The sequence below is a fragment of the Somniosus microcephalus genome, chromosome 21 (genome assembly GCF_052327205.1).
Source record: "Somniosus microcephalus isolate GS21.2 chromosome 21, FLI_Smic_1.0, whole genome shotgun sequence".
Classification (NCBI taxonomy): Eukaryota; Metazoa; Chordata; class Chondrichthyes; order Squaliformes; family Somniosidae; genus Somniosus; species Somniosus microcephalus.
Window position 1 is genome coordinate 11,771,050 of NC_141007.1, and position 13,276 is coordinate 11,784,325.

Consider the following 13,276-nt stretch of genomic DNA (forward strand, 5'->3'; position numbering starts at 1 on the left):
GTCTCCCTCCCCCTGCCCCCCCCGCCTCCGGTCTCCCTCCCCCTGCCCCCCCCGCCTCCGGTCTCCCTCCCCCTGCCCCCCCCGCCTCCGGTCTCCCTCCCCCTGCCCCCCCGCCTCCGGTCTCCCTCCCCCTGCCCCCCCGCCTCCGGTCTCCCTCCCCCTGCCCCCCCGCCTCCGGTCTCCCTCCCCCTGCCCCCCCGCCTCCGGTCTCCCTCCCCCTGCCCCCCCCCGCCTCCGGTCTCCCTCCCCCTGTCCCCCCCGCCTCCGGTCTCCCTCCCCCTGTCCCCCCCGCCTCCGGTCTCCCTCCCCCTGTCCCCCCCGCCTCCGGTCTCCCTCCCCCTGTCCCCCCCGCCTCCGGTCTCCCTCCCCCTGTCCCCCCCGCCTCCGGTCTCCCTCCCCCTGCCCCGCCTCCGGTCTCCCTCCCCCTGCCCCGCCTCCGGTCTCCCTGCCCCCGTCTCCAGTCTCCCTCCCCTGCTCCCCCCCCCCCCTCCAGTCTCCCTGCCCCGCCCCCCCCCCCCCCCAACCACCCTCCCCTGCTACTTTCCCATCCTTTTCCCTTTCCACTGTGCCTGCTGCAGGTCGTCTTATTTCACCTCTTGGGCTGTTTGTTCTGCTGACAGAGGAAGAATGATAAAATGATCTATGCTAATCTTGCTATCTCACCCCCAGCTTGAGGCAAGATGGCTCGAACAAAGCAAACAGCCCGTAAGTCCACAGGAGGCAAAGCACCCAGGAAACAGCTGGCAACAAAAGCAGCAAGAAAGAGTGCACCATCTACTGGTGGAGTGAAAAAAACCCCATCGTTACAGGTATTGTTAAGCGTGCAATGTAACCCCTGCAATCATTATTCTTTCTTATTGAGGTGGTGTGTCGGAGATTGGGGCTTAGTTGCCGATCTGTTGTCACCAAGTGCTGTTCTGTTTTTCTATATGACGAGCGTGCTGCTTGTCTTTCCTCCTATTTGATCAGCAGGGTGTTTGTCAATGTTCTTGTTTTTAGGAACATGTCTGTTGGAGGCACACCATTTGCTTCCTTCATCTGTATGGTCTTGCTGATGGGAGTAATTCATGTTAACCTCTTGACAGGATCTAGTGAGATTTTGCTTTAATGCCTAGCCTTATTTTAATATTATTTTGGGTCCTATCTGCAGAGATAGTTTGCAAATCAAAATTGTGGTAGCCATTTGAATTGTGTGCTGCTTGAAGAGGTTTCAGTAGGTAAGCTGATCTGTTTGTCTGTTTCTTTTACAGCTGTCAATGTCGGAATCACTCAGCAGTCAGGACGGTAGGGTTACTGTACCATGTCTTATGACCATTCTTCTGAATGAAGATTCATAAGACTTGGAACGTTACCTTGACCGTGCTCTCTCCACAGATGCTGCCTGACCTGAATGTTTCCAGCATCTGCAATATTCATTTCTGACATTGAATTGGAGAATTTTATCAGGGCAAATAGGTGAACATTTGTAATCGCACCATTGTCTGAATGATTCGGTAATCTAATTGTTTGGCTCTTTTTTTCAGGCCTGGTACTGTTGCACTGAGAGAAATTCGTCGATATCAGAAATCCACAGAATTGCTGATTCGCAAGCTGCCCTTCCAGCGTTTGGTGCGTGAGATTGCACAAGATTTCAAGACTGATCTGAGATTCCAGAGTGCTGCGATTGGTGCACTACAGGTACAGTCAGTGGAATCGCTTCTCCTGCAGCACTGGGCACAGGGTAAAGGGGTGGTGATGTACAATGATGGGTTGCTTGCAGGTGACTTCAAAATAACTTGGCGTATGGGATGTAAAGTGATCCGTATATTTTAACTGATACCGTACCAAATGTTAAATATTTTATGGTCTTTATGCTAAATAATTTCTTGAGTTTAAAGTCACCGGTTACTCCTGTAAGTAGACCTTGCATCGTATCGGGAGTATGCCCTTTTCTTCCCAATATTCAAATAAACCAGAGTGAGACCCAGAGATTGTAACAGTGGACTTTACTCCACACGGGCTACTAGAAGTATCCGATACCATTACATGACAGTAAGCGAGATAAACGTTAGTGAATTGACATCAATTTTGAACCAATAATAGCTTTCTTTACATAGAATCTGAACAACAGCTACTTGCATTTAAATATCTAGAAATGACAGCACAGAAACAGCCCATCTGGCTTATGCCAGTGTTTATGCCTCTATCGAAAAACATCCCACTTTAGGGACCTTAGGGAAAACTGACAAGGTTCGATAGGTTAGGAGTGTAAACAAAAGCTTGGTCAAAGAGGTGGGTTTTACGGTGGAGCGATTTAGGGATGTGGTTCGAGTGTGGATCCCAAGGCTGCTGAAGGCACGGCCACAAATAGTTAAATGAACTAATTGTGGGGGGGATGCACCAGGTGAAAAGTTGAGAATTTGGGGAGGTTGTGGGGCTGAACAGTTGAATACATAATTAAGAATTTTAAAATGAGGCTCTGGGAGCCATTGCAGGTCATGTGGGATGGGCAAGCAGGACTCCCTACCCTCCACCAAGTATAATACACCAATCAACAGTTCAAACCACAATGCTGTGGTCAGAACAAACGTACACTGAGGATAATCTAGTTGACAGACAAATCGTTGAAGTTGATTTTTTCTGTTGAAAATAACAGTGTATAACCTTGGTGGTTAGTCTTTCCCGTGCTGAATCTTAACACTACAGGAATATGACAAAATTCAACACGGGCAGAATTTTATTTTACCACGCTAAGTTAAATTTGAAGCTCATTGCCCTCTTTTGAAAGGTGTGCCTTTGTTTAACAGGAGGCAAGTGAGGCATACCTGGTCGGTCTCTTTGAAGATACAAACCTGTGCGCTATCCACGCCAAGCGAGTAACCATCATGCCAAAGGATATTCAGCTTGCTCGCAGGATACGTGGCGAAAGAGCTTAATTGGAGCATGCTCGTTCTATCAGCAATGGACAGCGGGACCTTTTTTAATATTGCAGGATTTTACAGAGGGATTGTCAGGATACGAACTTTTAAGGAGTGAAAATGTGCAAATGGAATATGTGGTATTCACTGTTTTTATTCAATTTTCTAAAGTTTAATAGGGTGGGTGGTTAAATGGGGAGGGGAGCCCTTACTGTTATTGAAAAAAAAATCTAAACTGTAGTTAAATTGGAACAGAGCCGTGTCCACTTGTCATTCGCATGAGGTGCAAGTGGGAAATGCCCATTGCTCCTCGAGCACTTGAGTTAAGTTTTTGTTTTGTATTATACTTGGGTTTTCTATTAGACTATTTCCTAGAGCATTTTGTACTAGTCAACTGAAAGGAATGTACTGGGGAAAATGCTTCCTAATATTGTGTCATTCCGTTGGTAACTCAGGAGGAATTGATGCAGTCTTACACCAAGTAAATTGCATTGATATTTTGTACATCAAGCTGGAGTGTACAGCTTGGCAGCTATGTACCTATTTATGCATTGTTTTTCACGTTACTGATCTGTTTTTTGGGGAGGGGGGGAGTTATTAATTCGTCTATTAAATTGTTTATGGACTCGCGTGTTGCTTTTTGTTCTCGTGCAAACAAGTGGTTTTCCATTGGGATAATGCAGATGGGGGCTAGTTTGAATTCTGGGTTGAGTAGGTAGCCTGTGCAGTTCTCATAACTGAATATTTAGCTATTAGCTTGCTGAATGGCATTCATCGTTGGAGACAGCAAAGTGCTACTCCTTTGTGATGTGGGCTTTTCCTGCCCAAACTGGGGGCTGGCTGTACATATGGGGATTATATTGCATGAGTTCTTTATGGTCCCACAGGCCTTGGTTTGGTTGCAACAGTGAAACAACCTTCTGTTTTCCTGCCACAGAATCTCTTGCAGGTAGATTGCAGTAGTATGGATTTGATGCCATCATATTTAACTGCACTTGGTTGCTGACAATGCCCTTTGATGGGAGGGACCTTGGTAGCCAAGTAGCGATAATGAGTATTTGCTAATAGATTTGAGGCTGTTCCCAGAATAGTTCTATAAAGGACTAAGTCCAGCACTGCAAGGTTGGTGTTATTCAGCCCTCCTGACACTGCAACTGCAGCAGCGATGCTGTTTCTCTACCTCTTAAGGGACTTTTTTCACCTTGGTGTCGGGGAGGCTGTGTAGCTAAGTATTGGGGTTCTTGTTTAGTTTGCTAGAGGACAAGGATATATACTCCCATGTTGCAAGTTTTATCCCTGAGCGGTCTCTGCCAAGGAAGGATATACGAATGCTACATTGATCCCTATTTGGACGATTGGCTCACTAGGATCACTGACAAATAGATGGAGTTGTAGCGCACTGCTACTCCTAACTTGGCCTGGAGGATATTTGTGGCCTGCTTCATCTGTTGTCCTGGGCTGAACTGAGGGATGTTGACTGCTATGGCATTCAGTGCTTTTGCCTCTTTTCCTGCTCATAGTAAAAGAAGGCAAGTGAATGCTAGGCAGTTACCCCATCCTCCACAAAGCAAAGGAAAAGAGCTATTCCATTTGTTTTTGCCTTTCATTGGAGTGCAGTAGCTTGATTGGAATCTTAACTCCATTTTGTGCAGCATTCCTAATGATGGCTCTCAGCATGGTGTTACTGGGGCCATTGGTACTGCAGGCAGCTTCCTTGCAGGGCTTTGGGTATCTTGTTAATGACATTGGGATGCGTTCATCTGAACAAATCAGGAAAAGACCCACTCTGGCAAAAGGAGCACATGCTGTACTACACTCAGTACAGGAGCTGGTGTAAAATTGTAAAATATTGCATTAAAGTACATGAAAACCACAACCACTTGACTTGCTGTAGTACTGTACTGTCTGTTATTACAAATTACTGTATTTTCAAATGCAATAAATGCTGTAAAATGCAAACCCTGTATAAAGCATAGCTTGGGTGGCTACTCAGTGCTCATAATGTCCAGTATCCGGATGTACAGTTACTTATACTGATACATTGGGCATACGCAGGATATGGGTTCAGTACAGACTGTTCACTGGAGTTGAGCGGCCTTGTTGCTAACACCTACAGACAGTGTCGTACATTTGACTGTACTGGATGATATGTGGTCTGTGTTCATTATTGACGGTGAGAAACCTTGCCCTGTTCAGCAGCTGATATCCAGGATTGTCACTGAATATCACCCATGTATACATTTGGACACAGGTCCATCATTGTCCAATTTCACAATCCCTGCGGTTGTCATTTCCGAGGATCATTTGGTTCAACGACGTAAGTATTTCAACTGAATGTTTCTGTAAAACCTACTTCTGGTTGTTTTTTATTTCATGCACTTTTTAATGAGCAGAATGTGGAATTATTACAACTGAGTAGCAGCCTGAGGTGGTTGAGCTGATAACTCTGGTCAGGTTGTGCTTTGAATATCATATTTAGTTCTGGTAACTCAGATGCAAAAGAGGCAATGCTGGAAATTGTGCGCAGAATGGCAATCAGGTTGATTTGAGGAAAGAACATAAGAAATAGGAGCAGGAGTAAGCCATTTGGCCCTTCGAGCCTGCTCTGCCATTTAGTGTTCAAAAATCCATCGATCTCGGTCTGGGGGAGAGAATTCCAAAGATTCACCACTCTCTGAGTGAAGAAATTTTTCATCGCCTCAGTGCTAAATGGCCGACCCCTTATTCTGAGACTGTGACCCCTGGTTCGAGACTCCCCAGCCAGGGGAAACATCCTCCCTGCATCTACCCTGTCAAGCCCTTTAACGAATTTTCTGTTTCAAACTCGAGAGCCGGATATCCAAGTTTGCTGACGACACCAAGTTAGTTGGCACAGTAAATTGTGTAGATGCGAGCAGAACACTGCCGAGGGACATTGATAGATTAAGAAACAAATAGGGAGGCCACATATTACTTGGAAAAATAAGAATCTAAATGGAGTAGAGGGATCTCGGAGTACAAATACACAAACCACTAAAAGTAGCGACACAGGTTAACAAGGCCATAAAAAAAAAAACAAGCACTAGGGTTTATTGCTAGAGGGATAGAATTGAAAAAGTAGCGAAGTTATTCTAAACTTGTATCGAACCTTGGTTAGATCACACTTGGGAGCACTGCGTACAGTTCTGGTCACCATATTATAGAAAGGATATGGAGGCACTGGAGAGGGTGCAGAGAAGATTTACAAGGATGATACCAGAAGTGCGAAGGTACACCTATCAGGAAAGGATGAACAGGCTGGGTCTCCTTTCTCTTGAAAAGAGAAGGCTGAGGGGGTGACCTAATAGAGGTCTTCAAAATTAGGCAAGGTTTTGATGAGAGTGGACACAGAGAGTGTTTCCACTTGTGGGGAAGAGCAAAACTAGAGGCCATCAATATAAGATAGTCACCAAGAAAGCCAGTAGGGAATTCAGAAGAACCTTCTTTAGCCAGAGAGTGGTGAGAATGTGGAACTCGCTGCCACAGGGAGTGGTTGAGGCAAGTAGTGCAGATGCACTTAAAGGGAGGCTGGATAAGCACATGAGCGAGAAGGGAATAGAGGGTTAAGCTGATAGATTTAGATGAGGAAAGACGGTGAGAAAAACTTTGACTTGCATTCACAGCACTTTTCAATGGTATCTTGAAATCTACTCATGGACAATGAATCAAATGTGCCTCAGATTAGAGGGTGACTAAAGATTCTGAAGAATTTACAGCTACCTGAAGCAGAAGGGGCAGTAGTTCTTGTGTGTTGCACCCTTAGCAAACTGGGAGATTCCAGAACATTCTGGCAGGAATATTTGTAAAATGTCTTTAAGAACCTCAGGATGTCACAAAGTGCTTTTGAAGTGTTGCTTGTAGGGAAAGGCAGAAACCAATTTGTGCACAGCATGGTGTGTTGCCTCCCTGGTGCCAGGGTGAATAACCAGAGGTCATGGTCCATGTGGGGACCAATGGCATAGGAAGGAAGAAAAAGGGTTGAGGCCCTGCAGTCAAGAGTTCAGGAGGAAATTAAGAGCAGGATCTCAAAGGTAGTACACTCGATTACTCCCAGTGCCACATGCTAGTGAGTATGGGAATAGTAGGATAAGATAGGTTAATGTGTGACTGGAGAAATGGTGCAGGATTTTGGCTTCCTGGGGCTTTGGGACCAGTTCTGGGACGGGAAGGATCTCTTCCAGGTAGACGTGTTACACCTTGACAGCTGGGACGAATGTCCTCATGGGAAAGTTAACCAGTGCTTTGGGAGAGGGTTTAAACAAATTTGGCAGGGGGTGAGCTCCAAGATGAGGATAAACAAGGTGCAGAGGAGTGGGAGAGACAAATAGCACTAGGGTAAAGAATAAATCTCTAGTGGTAAATAGGGAACTTCAATTATCCCAATATAAACTGGGATAGTAACAGTATAAAGGGCAAAGAGCGGGAGGAATTCCTGAAATGTACGAGAACTTTCTTGACCAGTGTCTTCCCAATCCAACGAGGATGGAAGCAGAAATAACAAAATGCTGGAAAAACTCAGCAGGCCAGGCAATATCCGTGGAGAGAAAATAAGAGTCGACGTTTCGGGTCGAACCCTTTTTCAAAACTGGAAAGGAAATGAAATAGATCAAAAGGCAGGGCTGGGAGAGAACAAAAGAAGTGAAGAGATAGTAAGAGGTATTCAAAACAAGACGAGATGGTGATAGGAGAAGTGGAGACAAAAGACGACTCCAGATTAGGTGTGAAATGCTCCAGCAAAATGGGAGACAGCTGCCATGTGGGAGAGAGAAAAAAACTCTAGGAACAGCACCTCATCTTCCGATTAGGCACTTTACAGCCTTCTGGACTCGACATCGAGTTCAACAATTTCAGATCATAACCTCGGTCCCCATTACATTTTTGCTTATATTTTATCCACATCTTTGTTTTGGCCCTTCCACACGGCAGCTGTCTCCCATTCTGCCAGCGCATTTCACACCTCATCTGGAGCCGTCTTTTGTCTCCACCACTCCTATCACCATCTCGTCTTGTTTTGAATACCTTTTAATGTCTCTTCACTTTTGTTCTCTCCCAGCCCTGCCTTTTGATCCATTTCATTTCCATTCTACTTTTGAAAAAGGGTTCGACCCGAAACGTCTACTCTATTTTCTCTCCACGGATGTTGCCTGGCCTGCTGAGTTTTTCCAGCGTTTTCTGTTTGTTATTTCGGATTTGCAGTATTTTGCTATCGTACTAGAGGATGGAAGCAGTGCTGGCTCTAGTTCTGGGGAATGAAGTGGGGTGCATTTGGGGAACAGTGATCATATCGGCTCGAAAAATTATGAAAAGGACAAGGAACAATCAAGCATACAAACACTTAACTGGGGAAGGGCTAATTTCAGTGAGTTGAGAACGGATCTGGCCCAGATGGGTTGGAAAACTAATTGTAATCGCCTTCAAAGAAGAAATGGTTCTAGTACAAAATAGATACATTCTCACAAGGGGGAAAGGAAGGGCATCCAAAGTTAAAGCTCCTTGGATGACTAAAGATATAGAGATTAAAATGACAGAAAAAGGAGGCTTATGACAAATGTATTCATAACTAGCTGGAGTGGCTGGCGGTGGTGAGGGTTTTTTGAGGGCATGTTGGTGGGGAGAGAGCCAGCAGACCCTCTGCCAGTATTGAGAGTTGCGCTGCTGGCAGCGGTTGGAAAAGGCCGGGGCCTCAGGCACCCGCACTGACATAGCCCGAGCTCCGCAGCTGCCGTTCGGCCACAAAGCACCAGAGCCTGGTGATGGCTCCGCCCTGCCAGCCTTTACAAAGATGGCGGCGGTGGCTACGCTCGGCTCAGGCCCGCCCCGCCCGCTTTTACAAAGATGGCGGCGGCTGTGGGACGGGAGGTGGCTGGGGAGGAGAGGCCGAGGCTTTGAGGCCTGCAGGCGGGGTAACCCTGGAAGGTTGCGGAGGTAGCGAGTCAAGCGGAGAAAGAAAAGGGTGAAAGGTAGGAAAATTAATGAGGTTAGAGAAAATATTTACAAATTAATTAACTTTTTTTTAAAACAATTTGTGCTTTAAAAGCAATTTTTTTGCTGGAAATCTAGATTTGAAAATAAACACGCAGAAAGTGGGAAAAATAAATGAATAGTTAGGAATCAAGATGGCGGCCACTCACCTCAGCTCAGAAGGATTAGGCCCGCCCACACACGCAATGAAACACCGTTTGGTCAACCATCAGGTTAATGCCCCGTACGATTGGTCAACCATCATGTCACTCAACGCTAATGATGAGCGGAATGTTGCCATTTTTTGAACCTTTTTTGTATACTGTCGGAACAATTTTTGTCTGACCAAAAAGTAAATACGCCTATTAGAGTCCCCTAATGATAAGCTTTCTTTTGATATAACATGTGTAGGTACGCTCTAGAACTTTTGATTGTATAGCCGGACAGAAAGACAGACGGACCGGTTTATATATATCTACTATCTATCTTTTATCTACTATATTATTTTATTATATATATAAAAGGATCGATCTGTCTCTGTACACTCAAGTTATAGAGCATACCTACACGTGCGTGCGTGTCTGTCTATACACTCTAAAGTTATAGAGCGTACCTACACGTGCGTTACATCAAAAGAAAGCTTAGGATTCCAGAACGGTCATAAGCGTATTAACGTTTCGGCTGGACAAAAATTGCACCCGCGGTATCCAAAAAACGTTCAAAATTCCGCTCATTAGCATCGAGTGACATCGAGGTCGACCAATCATACGGTCGAGTGACCTGACGGTCGACCAATCGTCGCGGGGGCAGGTTTGTCACGCGTGCGGGTGGGCCCTCCTAGAGTCGAGTGACAGGATGATTGACCAATCCTACGCTGCAGTGACATGACGGTCAACCAATCGGTGCAAGTGTGGGCGGGCCTTATCGTTCTGAAATGAGGTGAGTGGCCGCCCTCTTGATTCCAAACTGTTCATTTCTTTTTCCCCACTTTCTGCGTGTTTCTTTTCAAATCTACATTTCCAGCAAAAAAAAAGTTGCTTTTAAAACACAAATTATTTTTAAAAAAAGTTAATTAATTTGTAAATCTTTTCTCTAACCTCTATAATTTTCCTACCTTTCACCGTTTTTCCAGGCCCGGGGCCTAGGCTTCTCCAACTGCCAGCAGCGCAACTCTAGTCCCAGGCTCCCGGCCTAGACAGAGACAAACACTGGCAGAGGGGAGAGGGTGTGCTGCCTCAGCTCCATTCCCGGGGTCAGTAGGTGGGGAGGCTTCCTAAGCAACTGGGGTAGGTCGCAAGCCCCGAATAATAATCTGAAGATCCTGTGTTTGCAGCTGAGGAAATTTCTTCTGCTGACAGCCCCAGGTTAAGGGCAGCCATCTTTGTCAAGGAGGGCGAAAAGTTTCAGTGCGACGCCATTTTGATTCAGTGTGTAACAGAGTGCATACGCAGCCATCTTAGTATAGGAACAGAGTGGGTGGGGCTTCAGTGCTCCCAATCGGGTCCTGGTGACCGAGACAGACAAATCGACTGTGTGGGTGGGGCCTAATCTTTCCAACTGAAAAGCAAGCGGCGGCCATTGTTTGTCATACAACACACTGACAGGTGAGGACCCCTTTTTTAATAAAAAGATTGGTGAGGTTGTAAAGTGTATGTTATAGAAAGATTTACCAAAAATGTTTTATAAGTACTTTAAGTTTCATGTTTCCCCACCCCTTGCCATGTCAGTGCAGGGGCCCGAGCCTAGGCTTCTCCAACGGCCAGCAGCGCAACTCCAGTCCCAGGCTTCCGGCCCAGACAGGGACAACACTGGGAGAGGGTCTGCTGGCTCCCCCCCCCCTCCATCTCCTCCTCCCCCCACCCACCCTTCTCCCTCCCACCCCACCCTTCTCCCTCCCCCACCCACCCCTTGTTCCCCCACCCCTCTCCCTCCCCCACCCACCGCTTGGTCCCCCACCCCTTTCTCTCCTTCCCTCTCTCGCTCTCCTTCCCTCTCTCGCTCTCTTTCCTTCCCTCTCTTCCCCCCCAGTCGCTCCCTCTCTTCCCCCCCAGTCGCTCCCTCTCTTTCCCCCGTCGCTCCCTCTCTTCCCCCCCCCCCAGCTCCCTCTCTTCCCCCCCCAGCTCCCTCTCTTCCCCCCCCATTTGCTCCCTCTTCCCCCCCCAGTCGCGCTCTCTTCCCCCCCCAGTCGCTCTCTCTCTTCCCCCCCAGTCGCTCTCTCTCTTCCCCCCCGTCGCTCTCTCTCTTCCCCCCCAGTCGCTCTCTCTCTTCCCCCCCAGTCGCTCTCTCTCTTCCCCCCCAGTCGCTCTCTCTCTTCCCCCCCAGTCGCTCTCTCTCTTCCCCCCCAGTCGCTCTCTCTCTTCCCCCCCAGTCGCTCTCTCTCTTCCCCCCCAGTCGCTCTCTCTCTTCCCCCCCAGTCGCTTTCTCTCTCTCTCTTCCCAAAACAACATTCCCTTGGCACCACCGGGCACTTCTGCTAGTATAGATATACAGTAGAGAACCAAGCTGACAAGATAGTACAGAGATGATCTAAAACTGAATAAGAGGGGCAGAGAGTTACCAATGGGATACATCCAACGTTATGGGGGGAAATTGGAGGCTCTGACCACAACCTTCCAATCCTCCTTAGGTGACACAATACCACATAATTTGTTAGCAAAATTAAAGCCCATGGGTTTAAAGTGGCACTGGCAACATAGATACAAAATTGGCTAGGGGACAGTAAGCCGAGTAGTGGTGAATGTTTTTTTCAGACTGGAGGGAGGTATATTGGTCAGAACACAGGGAAGAACTTAGCTGCTCTTCCAATAGTCCCATGGGATCTTTTATGTCCACCTGAGTGCAGACAAGTCCTCAGTTTACTGTTTCATCCAAAAGATGGGAGTGTTTGATGGAACAGTGTAGAGGGAGTTACTCTAACTGCTGTACCTAACACACAAGTACAATACTGTAGGAGAGAGATGGCTTCCAGTTATGACATACTCCCTATATTTGTTAGGGGAACAAAGAACTTCCTCAGCTAGCTCCCATCATGGGCCTCAAGGCTGGAGAGTGCCTGTTGCTGTGGTGTACAGCAGCACTCAACTGCTCCCAGGTTCTGATACGCTTATCAATTACTTCATAAAAGGTGATGAGTCGAAGAAGAGATGATGAGTCGAAAGAAGAGATGAATAAGGCTTTTATTAGCTAAGAAGAGACCATGCTTCTTCGTGAGTGACTGAACAAGTCTGAACGAAACCCACACAGTGGTGGGTGGAGTCAGCTGAGGCATGCCTCCATACACAGCGCCACCCAGAGGTGGCAATATACAATAGTGGTTTACCACATTCACCCCTTGTTTAATGTGAAGTCCGGCGGGGTGAAGGGTACTACAAGTTAAGTCTATCAGGAGGCCTTGTCTGACGTCCTGATCGTCGTGGTGGCGGCGGTGGTGTTGCAGCATCCGACGGCGGGTCTGGTGTCTGGGTGGTTGGCGAAGATTCCTGGGGCTTTGGCATGCCGTCTGCAGGGGTTGGGTTGGGAGGGGTGGTGGGGGATAACAGTGGTAAGGGGGATAACGGTGGTAAGGGGGATAACGGTGGTAATTCAGGGGTACCCGAGGGTGCGAGATCTCGTATGGAGACCGTGTCCTCCCGCCCGTCTGGGTATGTCACCCAGGCATACTGGGGGTTGGCGTGTAGGAGGTGCACCCGCTCGACCAGGGGGTCCGTTTTATGCGTCCTCACGTGCCTCCGCAGTAGGACGGGCCCAGGAGAAGTCAACCATGCCGGTAGCGAGGTTCCCGATGTAGACTTCCGGGGGAAAACGAACATTTTCTCATGAGGGGTCGCATTAGTGGCAGTACAAAGCAGTGACCGAATGGAGTGAAGCGCTGCAGGGAGGACCTCCTGCCAGCGGGAGGTCGGAAGGCCCTTAGATTTTAGTGCTAAGAGGACTGCCTTCCAAACCGTCGCGTTCTCCCTTTCCACCTGGCCGTTCCCCCGGGGGTTGTAACTGGTGGTCCTGCTCGTGGCGATACCTCTTGTTAGCAGGTACTGCCGAAGTTCGTCGCTCATGAACGATGAGCCCCTGTCGCTATGTATATAGCTGGGGAACCCGAACAGAGCGAAGATGTCATTCAGACACTTGATGACCGTGGTACTGGTCATGTCTGGGCAAGGGATGGCAAAGGGGAAACGGGAGTACTCATCAACTATGTTGAGGAAGTACACATTGCGGTCAGCGGAGGGGAGGGGCCCTTTAAAATCGACGCTCAGGCGTTCGAAGGGGCGGGTGGCCTTGATCAGGCTTGCTCTGTCCGGCCTATAGAAGTGCGGTTTGCACTCGGCGCAGATTTGGCAGCTCTTGGTCATGGTCCTGACCTCCTCGATGGAGTAGGGCAGGTTACGGGATTTGATAAAATG

General features: G+C 47.8%; 1 pseudogene across 1 annotated transcript; it reads left to right on the top strand.

The window, feature by feature from the left end:
* Positions 1-670: 670 nt before the first annotated feature.
* Positions 671-4,773, top strand: LOC147102601 (histone H3.3A-like; annotated as a pseudogene). Its single transcript, XR_015073034.1, has 3 exons — positions 671-809; positions 1,524-1,677; positions 2,787-4,773. The product of XR_015073034.1 is annotated as a histone H3.3A-like (transcript).
* The last annotated feature ends 8,503 nt before the right edge of the window (positions 4,774-13,276 follow it).